We start from the raw sequence: 10,633 nt of genomic DNA on the forward strand, positions 1-10,633 counted from the left end.
TATTATATATTTTTCGACAAGAAACTGAAATTGCATGAATTTGAATTAAAAGGGCATGAAGAAGTATGTATATTGTCGTGTTTCCAATGCCACATACACAATGTTTCGTATACAGTCAGATACAGATTTGGACCTAAGTGCATAACAGATACAGTAATCAGAATCAAATAAACATAACAGGTATGCAGAATACTACCCCCATTCTCTACACACCATCTCCAACCATCTCATCACACCATGTGGGGTTAAGAACACCCACCCATCCCTACACACCATATCGTGTCAATTCGAAACATAACAGATAATATGCAGCCAAGCTACCAGAATATAGGCGAAGAGTCGCCATACAGATCACTTCCTCTACATATACAATTACCACCCCAAACACAGATATAGAGTACAGATGCAAAAATATAAGATTAAACATGCTTAACATGCTCGTATACAGATAGACACATACTTAAACAGTTTAGTTGTAAACAAAAAAATATATAGGATTTGTCCTATGTAATTTATAACATTTTTATTTAAATTCGTTGTTAAAACTAAGTAATTGTTTAATAAATTAATGAAACATGTGAAAATATGAAATTAGGACATAGAAATTTTTAAAATGATATTTTATACTTTATTATATAGTTTTCATACAATAAATGGCTTATTTTATATTAATTTTAATATATTATATTTTTTAAAACATAAAGTGGGCCATGCATGATTAAATTAAATAATAAAATATAAAATTATATTTAATAATTCATTTTAAAATATTTCATTAATAATTTTTGTTTTAATTAATTAATTAAATTGGATAAATTTTATTCTTTGGTCCTCTAACTTGTTGATTTGTTCTGGATAGGTCTGATAGCTTTGCTGGATTATAAATCCGTCCAAATTAAAGACTAAGTCAACCCAAAATTCAGCTGTACATGGCTGTCCATAAACCACTCTTTGGTTTAATTGCACAAGGTCCTTGAAGAGTTGAAGAAATTAGAGATTTACCTGAAGATTTGCACTTGACCGTGTCCCAGTCCTAAGTTGTTGTGGCACTCAAACTGATGAAAAATCAAGGAAAAATTAGCTCAACTTGCTCAATTTATGGTCGGCCACCCACGGAAGACTCTTCAAAAGATGAAAACTCCTATTTTTAGTAAACTATATCCCTCTCCTCACCTATAAATAAAATCCTCTCATTCCTTAATTCATCATCCCTCAATCATCCATCAAGCATCATTCTCTCTTTTCTCCATCATTCATTATCCCTTAATCATCTCTTCATAGAGATTTTAGAAATTAAGCCTCTTAAAGAACCCTTGGTTGGCCACCTTGGAGAGCCAACAGCAAAGGAGCCAAGTAAAGGAACAAAGGAGCCTCGTCAGTCAGAGTCTTGGGTGACAGCCACTCTGAATTGGGTTTAATCTTCATTTTCTTTAATTTAATATAAAGATGTTTGCTATGTGTTCTTTTTTCTTGTTTACAGCAATGCTAACTTAATTTTATTTAAGCTAGGATGATTGCTTTGATTAAATAATATTTATTTGATTCATGCTTATAATGTTTGTGCCTCAATCGATCATGTTTTCAATTAAAATCAAGTTTGTATTTTGTTCATACGTTATTGAAATGAACCTGAATTAGCTGAGCGATCCTGACTAGACGATGGCTAATTGACACATAATTGAAATGTGTATGCTCAATTTAGATCCTGACTCGATTAAATTGTAGGTTGCATAACAACTCTGGCCAAGCTCTGTTATATTCATAGTTTTTAGATTTGTGTGATTAAATTGTTTCAAACCTGACACGTCCCTGTTACCTCACACGAATGCTAAGAAACCCTTAGTAAATAAGGATAAGCAAAATGTGTATTTACTAAGTAAAAGATTCCGAAGGGACCTAATGTGGTTTCCAAACTCATGAAAGATCGAGTTGCCATGGAATGTTTTTCCGAATGTTATTAAGCATGTTGATAATAAATTGAGTTTAAATAAAGTAATTGTCCTAGTTTATTTATGTTATAATTGTTGCAAATTGTGTTTAATTTTACTAAAATCTATTTCATTCATATAGTTTGCATACTTAGGATAATTTGCATTAGGGATCATTGCATTTAGTTTAATATATTTTAATCACCACTTCTCAACAATATTGTGTTTTTATTTACCAAATTGTTAATATAATTTTATAAATTAAGTGACTTAGTACAAATACAATCCCTGTGGAGATGATAACTCAATACTTACTTATTACTTGATAACGACTGTGTACACTTGCATAAACCTATGCGTTACAAGTTTTTGGCGTCGTTGCCAGGGATTTTCAACTGTTGCAATAGTCATGTTTTTTGGTGAAATTATTTATTTTCAATTTGATTTATTTCTAACATTACTTACTTATTCTTTTTAATTTTTTTGTTTTTCTTTTCAGGTGTTTATGAGCATAGATCGACTTATCGATTTACTCCCTGTAGGCCCTAAAATTGAGCGAACTTTCAGACAAAGAAGATGTGAACGAACAACTCAAAGACAAGTCAAGATGGACCTTGGAAATCAGAATCAAGACCAAGGTAATGAAGCTGATTATGTACGAAATCCTATCCTCATTGCCAATGATAGGGATCGATGCATCAGACAATATGCTGTGCCACTTATTAGTAAGTTAAACCCAGGAATTAGAAGGCCATATATTGTTTGATGCATCCCAGTTTGAATTGAAACTAGTGATGTTTCAAATGCTACAAACGGTGGGCCAATTTAGTGGTATGCCCACGGAAGATCCACATCTCCACCTTCGATTGTTTATAGAGGTGAGTGATTCATTCAAGATAGCCGGTGTGACTGAAGACGCACTGAGGTTGAAGTTATTTCTATACTCGTTGCGAGATCGAGCACGAGCATGGCTCAATTCATAGCCACCAAGTTTCATATCTACATGGCAAGAATTAGCAGAGATATTTTTGGTTAAGTATTTCCCACCTAGAAAAAATGCTAAGCTAAGGAACGAGATCACAACTTTCCAACAATTGGATGACGAGTCTTTGTATGAGGCTTGGGAGTGATTCAAGGAGTTACATCGTAAGTGTCCTCATCATGGGATTCCTCACTGTATCCAGTTAGAGACATTCTATAATGGTCTCAATGCACATACAAGATTGATGGTAGATGCTTCCGCGAATGGTCCAATTTTATCTAAGTCTTATAATGAGGCTTATGAGATCATCAAGAAGGTCGCGAGTAATAACTATCAATGGCTAACAAGTCGAACAGGTTCAGGAAGACTGTAGTCAGAGTTCATGAAGTTGACTCTTTCACTTTGTTATCAACTCAGGTATCGTCTATTTCCTCTATTTAAAACAATTAACTACTAACAGTACAAATAATTTTGCAGCTCAGCCACCAAGTCTGTTTGAAATAGTTTCCTTTGTGAACTGTGGGGAAGGTCATTGTTTTGAGAATTGTCCATCAAATCTTGAGTCAGTATACTATGTGGAGAACCAATACCAAAATAGGAGTGGACAAGGACCCCAATCCAACTTCTACAATCCTTCATGGGATAATCATTCTAACTTTTCTTGGAGCAACCAAGGAAATGGATCGAACAACAGCTTATTACAGTAAAGACCCAATCAATCTCATGGGTTTAATCAGTAAGCTTCAAAACCACCTCTAGCTGAGGCATCAAACAGTTTGGAGAACTTGTTGAAAACGTACATGGTAAAGAATGATGCTTTGATTTAAAGCCAAGCAGCAACACTGAAAAATTTTGAAAACCAAATGGGTTAGATAGCTACGGATCTACGTAATAGACCACAATGAACCTTGCCGAGCGATACTGAGAATCCAAGAAATTTTGGTAAAGAACATATCAAGGTAGTGGCATTATAGAATGGTAAAATTCTAGAACCCCGATTAATTGGTGTCGAAGATAAGCCCGTTGAGAAGAATCAACCAGCTGTTGAAGTTCCGGTACCAAAGGAATCAGAATCTAGAAAATTTGGAAAACCAAATGGGTTAGATAGCTACGGAGCTACGTAATAGACCACAATGAACCTTGCCGAGCGATACTGAGAATCCAAGAAATTTGGGTAAAGAACATATCAAGGCAGTGGCATTATAGAGTGGTAAAATTCTAGAACCCTGATTGATTGGTGTCGAAGATAAGCCCGTTGATTTAAAGAATGATGCTTTGATTTAAAGCCAAGCAGTAACACTAAAAAATTTGGAAAACCAAATGGGTTAGATAGATACGGAGCTACGTAATAGACCACAATGAACCTTGCCGAGCGATACTGAGAATCCATGAAATTTGGGTAAATAACATATCAAGGCAGTGGCATTATAAAGTGGTAAAATTCTAGAACCCCGATTGATTGGTGTCGAAGATAAGCCCGTTGAGAAGAATCAACCAGCTGTTGAAGTTCCAGCACCGAAGGAATCAGAATCTGCAAAGTTTGTGCCTCAATCGATCATGTTTTCAATTAAAATCAAGTCTGTATTTTGTTCATACGTGATTGAAATTCACTTGAATTAGCTGACCGATCCTGACCAGACGATGGCTAATGGACACATAATTGAAATGTGCATGCTTAATTTAGATCCTGACCCAATTAAATTGTAGGTTGCATAACAACTCTGACCAAGCTCTGTTATCTGCATAGTTTTTAGATTTGTGTGATTAAATTGTTTCAAACCTGACACATCCCTGTTACCTCACACGAATGCTAAGAAACCCTTAGTAAATAAGGATCACTAAAATGCGTATTTACTAAGTAAAGGATTTCGAAAGGACCTAATGTGGTTTCCAAACTCAGGAAAGATCGAGTTGCCACAGAATGTTTTTCCGAATGTTATTAAGCATGTTGATAATAAATTGAGTTTAATTAAAGCATTTCCTAGTTTATTTATGTTATAATTGCTGCAAATTGTGTTTAATTTTACTAAAATCTATTTCATTCATATAGTTTGCATACTTAGGATAATTTACATTAGGGATCATTGCATTTAGTTTAATATATTCTAATCACCACTTCTCAACTATATTGTGTTTTTGTTTACCAAATTTTTAATATAATTTTACAAATTAAGTGACTTAGCACGAATACAATCCTGTGGAGACGATAACTCGATACTTACTTAATACTTGATAATGACTGTGTACACTTGTACAAACCTACATGTTACAACAATCAGACATACGTATCAGTATCCTACTCAGATTAGTTTATCATAATATCAAATCACATGAAATAGGGTTTGGTTAGCCCTTATTGGCCTTACTATATGCCCACAGTTGATAGAACGACCCATACGACCCTAGGAGAAATTTTAGAATTCTGGGCCCACAAGATTGTGTGGCCTACACCCCCAAATTGGCCTTGCCCATGTGGCATGCCCTTGTGGGTCTACACGCCCAATCAAGCCTTGTCCGTGCGGCCCATATGGCCTTGCCTAATACCCACACGCTAATATGGCATGCCCGTGTGGGCCCACACGCCCAATCTGGCCTAGCCTGTGTGGCCTACACTGCCACATTGACAACATCACACACCCGTGTATTGCGCACGACAAAGCCTTCTTCAGACATGATCGTGTCTCGCACACGCCCAACCACACGGCCAGGCACACGCCCGTGTGGCGTCAACAAACTACATTTTTGGCTTATGCCGAAACTTAATTTTTCGTGTTACGAGTACACACCTAGTTCAATTTTGATGCGAAAGTAATCTCGAGCCCTTCTAAACCTAAAAATAGCATCCTGATGCCCTATTAGCAATCAATCTACGAATTCAACAAAAATAAATCGAGCAACGCTAAAAAACTTACCACTGCAAAAATGACTACACATAGAAATTAATCCGTTAAAGCAAAAATCATAGCTTCACTACCTTCTCCTGCACAACAGTTCACAAAAATCAAATTCCCTATAACCATCGTTACGCCACTAAAACGAGAATGAATCAAAAAACTTATCGAGATCGCGTGAATGAAAGAAAAATTGTGAACCGATTTGAAAGAAAATGAAAGAAATAGAAAAGCAAAAGTAGAGGAGGGAAAAAAGATGAAACGACAGAACCAAAGAGGAAAGGCAGAAACTGACGTAAAGAAATTTGGAGGAGAGATAAAAATTCAAAATAAAAAGATAAAATCCAATAAAATCCCTCGATCCTCTAATTTCAGGCACAACCTACTACTAAGTCTCAAGTTCTTTAGAATTTTGGTTCCTTCAAACCTCTATCAGACACCCGAAGCAAAAACTATCACTTACACTTACGTAGGGATTCGAACACAGAACCATCAACACACTAACTCCTTACCACTTGAACTAGCAGAGTCATTCTAATATGAATTTAGCAATAATATTCCATAAACCCACTTAATAGGGATAAGGCTAAGACCAAAAAAATAATAGAATTTACAAATGTAGGACTTGAATCCAATACCTCACACACACACCCAAAACACTTAGCAACTAAAGCAGATACATATTTGTGTCAGGATTTACAAAAATAGAAATAAATTATTTAGGGCGTTACAGTTGTTCTAGGCATTCACTAAGCTTGTTAAGCTCAGCCACTCCCCTCTTTAACCATTGCAAATTAGTTATGTGCAGGTGTGAGCGGTGTGGTTTCGAGAGGTGATCTAAGTAAGACTTTTGCATTATTTCGTAGGTGTTCTATATTTATTTATGTTTTGGGGAATAAGGCGATATGGTAGACTTGTTTATAACCATGCCAATTTCTAGGCATTATGTTGGTTTTTGGTTCGATTTATAAGGATTACATGTTAATTTTATGCTTGGGTTCATGAACTTGAGTATGGATTAACATTACTTGCTCGAACATGATTTTGTGATATTGAACAGTTAATTAGGCTGTTGAATGATTATTTGTCAAAATAATTGATGCATAATGTTTAGGAACTAAATTGGAATGGGTTAATTACTTATATCATGTTTTAAAATTGATACCTCTATGTTTTGCAACATGCAGAAAGTCAAAATAGAGATTTGGTATCGATTGCTTAGCCTGAGTATCAATACCTATAGTGTAATTATTGATACCTTGTGAAAGGTTCAAATACTTTCTGATGTTTTGAAATTTGGCGAGAAACAATATGCTAGTTTTTTATCGATTTTCTAGCTTGTGTCGATACCACATAAAGGAAATATCAATACCATAGAGGTGGTATCGATGCCTACGTAACATTTTTGGAAAAAAATTGCTAAGTGGTCCCAATGCTCGAGATATGTACATTTTATGTTTTTTTGTCGTATGTTGGTATAATTAAACTCTAAACTAAGCTTGCATGACTTGATATTCTCATAAATACTAGAATAATTAAAGTAAAATGAAACTGCATGTATTTCATCTGATAATTACAATAAAATCGACGTGAGACGGTGGTGTGGCATATTGGTATTCGGCCAGGCGTCCAGGCCGAGTATGTGGTGTTACTTTAACAAGCTAAGTAACATGTAGGGTATAATTATAACTTGAGGTAAGCTATTTGGTTTTAAATACTTGTGAACTTACTAAGCATTTGTAATGCTTACTCCCTTGTTTCCTTTTTCCCTTGTAGTGTCAACTTGTTTAATGTGTCAAATGAATCGTTAAGAAGCTCACAATATCCAAATATTGATTTGGTAGTCTTTTAACCATATTATGGCTCAATTATGAGTGGCATGCACTTAGGAGTTGTTTTGGTTAACTTATATAGTGGTATGACTTGAAATCCTTGTTGGTGTGATTATGGCAAAGAATGTGCTTGTTGGAAACATATGCATTAGTAAATGGTTTGAATTGAGTATTTGGTATTTGAGATGAAATTATATAGGCAATATGATGTTATGAAATAGATTTTTGGTTTCAAAGAGAGGTATATAATAATTGGCATGTACCTATGAGAGTTATGTGGTTGTATATGTTATGCTTTGAATGAATTTAAAATTTTAAATGTTATGTGAATATGTATATAACTATAAGTTTGGTAATGATCTTGGTATTTGATAATATGTGTTGATTGTTTAGGTATGTATGTTATAATGCTTATGTGGTGATACAGTAACATGTTTAAAATATGCTTAGTAAATGAATGTTATGTATATGATAGGTTTGAATGAATTTGGTAAAGTATTTTGCATGTTTGAACGGTTCATATTGAATCATTATTATAAGGTGTTATAAATAGTTAAATGAGGTATGCTATGTTAATTTTTTGAGGTGCATTGGAGGTTATATTGGATTATTTTAAATATAGTATTATGCCCAAATTTGAATTGTTGGATTGAGGTGCCAATTGTGACGTACTGGCTGTATGTTTATAATCGATTGAATGAGTTCTTTGCAAGTTATTTCTATACCTATATGTATCTATGAGGTAAGATATAGATTTGGGCATGAAATGAACTTCTGAACTTGTAATTTTGACAATCTAGGTAAAAGTACCAATACCAAGGATAGATGTATCGTTACTTAACCAAATGAACACTTTTTAAAATGGAAGAATGCCTGAACCGTATCGATGCCAATTATAATATCGATACCTACAATAAAAGTATCTCAAGCTCGAATCTATTAAACTATGGTTTACGCTCAATTTAGCCCTTGCTTTACTAATAACTTCTATTATGCGCGAATATGGATTAATTTGATGATTTTATTTGAATTCAATGTTATAATTTGTATGTGAATATTTTGGTGTTTGCTATAGCATCCCATAACTCGGGTCCAGCAACTGGGCTAGGTGAGGGGTTTTATATTATGAAAATGAAGAAACCTACTTACACTATTTTCTGTTTATAGCCTTGCTACAATAGTACTTCCAACAACTCAAATTTGGCCTAACACGTCTAAATCTGCACCTTGATCGATTAATAAACATAATAAAATCATAAGTTAGATTTGGTTAAATTAGATCAAAAATGAGATTTATAATTTTGAAAGATGGAGATTAAATCATGGAGGATGATCTTACACTTTTCTTGTCACAAGGTTTGATGGAGATAAGAGGGGAAAGAGAACAAGGTTTTTGTCAAAGAAGTAAAAATAATGAATAGAAACAAGAGCAATGAAAAAGGTTTGACTACAATCAAAAGAAAATAAAAGGGGAAGAGAAAGCAAAGATTGGTGGTGGCAGCACGACAACGACACGATGTAGTGTAGCGGTGGTACGGTGGTGGTGAACGCCTTCAGACGTACTAACATCTAAAGTGTGAATATTGTAGTAAAGGATATATAGTTGAGGTGGTATCCGCAAGTATACAGGTCCAGCTGTAATATATTTACAACGGAGTAGGTGAGTGCTCAAAGTGTTAGTGTCACAAGCTAAAGCGTAAAGCCTGTGACCTACGTACAAAATGAGTCCTATGGAGGTCTACCTTTAAATGGGGATCATTTAGCCCACAATAACTAGCCTAATTCAAAGAGATATTGGAAAATTCTGTCAGATTGAAGCTTAGGTGGCCCAATGATGCATATTTGGAAAGATAGGATACCTTGGTAAATATGAGAACTAATATTAGAAGATTGATAGGAATCATATCTTGTAAATATTAGATTAGATTTGATATTATAATCTTGTGAATCCCTTGATGTAAGGGATAGACTTAATCTTTTCCATCGATGTAACTTAATCTAGACCGTCAGTTTTGGGGGAGCACAACTATAATTAGAGAGCCTCCCCCTCACTTGTAAATCTTCCATTGTATCTTGAATTCTTAAGAGTATTAGAATTCTTAGAGAGCATTTACTCAAACACCTCTCGTGTATTATTTTATGCGGCTTTTTATTCTTTTGTGTTTTCTTTTGGCTAAGTTGCTTCTGCTATAGAATTTGGTGCCATGGAGGAATTCTAATTGAATCTTCAATTGTTGGTGGTTAGGTTGACTTAGGCGTGTTTGCAAGAAAAGATCGCCTAAGGCCGCACGAAATGCAAGACTAAAGTTTTAGCCCCGTAACAGTTGGTATCAGAGCTTAGGTTTGGGAAGGCACCATTAGTATGTCGAAAGAAATTGTCGATTAAAATGAGCCAATACAGACCTGTGGAAGGGCCAGAAAAGTTAATCAATCGAGGGACATGCTATTAGCTTTGGAGGATCGAGTCATCACTCTCGAGGAGTCCGTAAAGGTCGTCAAGGAGAGGATCAATGATGTTGATGATAGGATCACCGATACGTTGCGATCAATGACGTAGCAACTCAGGGAATATGTGTGGGACTTTCTTTGTTCCTTGGAGAACAAGCTGGCAGGGAAGGATAATGCTTTCGAGGCTATGGTGACAACCTTAAAGGAAGAGATCTATGAGTTTAAAAGAGAGCTCAAGATTTACAAGGCTGCCTTGGGTAATTGAATGTTGGTTAAATACCGTAGCAACAAGTAATGGATGTGCCCAAAGTGGAAGTGTTTAAGGGGGCAAGGTCCGCAAGTTAAGTGGATAACTTTTTTTGGGAGATGTAGCAATATTTCCAGGTGATGAGCATCGAGGATGATACTACTAAGGTAAATATTGTTGCTATATATTCTATTAACGTTGCTTTGTTATGGTGGCATCGAAGGTCGATAGATGTGAAACGTTGTGGGAACAATATTGGGACTTGGGTGGAGTTCCAAAAGGAATTCAAGGTACAATTTTCCTAG

General features: G+C 35.2%; 1 non-coding gene across 1 annotated transcript; it reads right to left on the reverse strand.

Moving 5' to 3' along the window:
• Positions 1–2,989: 2,989 nt before the first annotated feature.
• Positions 2,990–3,096, reverse strand: LOC121224037 (small nucleolar RNA R71). Its single transcript, XR_005921501.1, has one exon. It is a non-coding gene; the product is annotated as a small nucleolar RNA R71 (small nucleolar RNA).
• Positions 3,097–10,633: the final 7,537 nt, after the last annotated feature.

Source organism: Gossypium hirsutum, chromosome D11, assembly GCF_007990345.1.
Source record: "Gossypium hirsutum isolate 1008001.06 chromosome D11, Gossypium_hirsutum_v2.1, whole genome shotgun sequence".
Classification (NCBI taxonomy): Eukaryota; Viridiplantae; Streptophyta; class Magnoliopsida; order Malvales; family Malvaceae; genus Gossypium; species Gossypium hirsutum.